Below are 312 nucleotides of genomic sequence, written 5' to 3' on the forward strand. Positions count from 1 at the left end.
TACCTGCGTTTGTACCCGGGACAAAACCCCCTTTTTTTTTGGGAACCGTGGAAAACGCCAACATTCCCTACTACTTAAGGGGTTGAATAATTAATCATGACACACTTGGGAAAAATAAAGAAAATCGCTGAAAATACAAGTATATTAACTTATTTCTCTCAGAATATCGGGAATTCTGTTAGGGTAACACGTCGCAGTTAGATATGCGCATTTTATTTTCATTTGCTTGCTCTTATTAACTGGCTACCATTGGTCACTACAAAGATGTGTTTAATGAGGAAGAGACAGAGTGAAAAGGAAAATAATTGAGGA

The sequence above is a fragment of the Penaeus monodon genome, chromosome 34 (genome assembly GCF_015228065.2).
Source record: "Penaeus monodon isolate SGIC_2016 chromosome 34, NSTDA_Pmon_1, whole genome shotgun sequence".
NCBI lineage: Eukaryota > Metazoa > Arthropoda > Malacostraca > Decapoda > Penaeidae > Penaeus > Penaeus monodon.